This window comes from Cyprinodon variegatus, unplaced genomic scaffold (genome assembly GCF_000732505.1).
Source record: "Cyprinodon variegatus isolate N-32 unplaced genomic scaffold, C_variegatus-1.0 Scaffold633, whole genome shotgun sequence".
Classification (NCBI taxonomy): Eukaryota; Metazoa; Chordata; class Actinopteri; order Cyprinodontiformes; family Cyprinodontidae; genus Cyprinodon; species Cyprinodon variegatus.
Window position 1 is genome coordinate 389927 of NW_015151086.1, and position 897 is coordinate 390823.

Consider the following 897-nt stretch of genomic DNA (forward strand, 5'->3'; position numbering starts at 1 on the left):
CTCCTTTGTTTGTGCCTCACAGGAAACCTGTCTCTGGCCTGAAGCTCTGGGAGAGCTGCCTCACAGGAAACCTGTCTCTGGCCTGAAGCTCTGGGAGAGCTGCCTCACTGGAAACCTGTCTCTGGCCTGAAGCTCTGGGAGAGCTGCCTCACATGAAACCTGTCGCTAGTCTGAAGCTCAGGGTAAGCTGCCTCACTGGAAACCTGTCGCTAGTCTGAAGCTCTGGGTGAGGTGCCTCACTGGAAACCTGTCTCTTTGGCCTGAAGCTCTGGGAGAGCTGCCTCACTGGAACCCTGTCTCTGGCCTGAAGCTCTGGGTGAGCTGCCTCACAGGAAACCAGTCTCTAGCCTGAAGCTCAAGATCAAGGTCTGCCATGTTTAGTCTGAAGCCAGGTTTCCAGTGATGCAGCTCACCCTGAGCTTAAGACTAGCGACAGGTTTCCTGTGAGGCACAAACAAAGGAGAGTTAGAATCTGATCTCTCACTGGAGACAACTAAGATTCTTCCAGTAACAGAGGCTCAGGTTGCTAACCAAACTAAGATTTGGTTAGCAGACTCCTGCCAGACCTTGCTTCCACGCAAGGTCTGGCAGGAGCTTATGAAGGGGAAGTCTCCTGATGAGTAGATGCATAACAGGTGTGCTGGAAGACTCCAGCCCTAGGAGACCCACGGCGCACTCTGCTGGAGACAGATGGTAATTTCCAGATCCCAACAGTAACTCCAGTCCTAAAAGAAAACAACAAGAAGCAGAAGAGGATCCTCGGCGCCCTCTGGTATGCAAGCCTGAGGATCCCAACAAGTATATCCCGGTATATCCCTGTATATCCCGGTATATCCTGTTATATCCCGGTATATCCTGTTATATCCCGGTATATCCTGTTATATCCCGGTATATCCT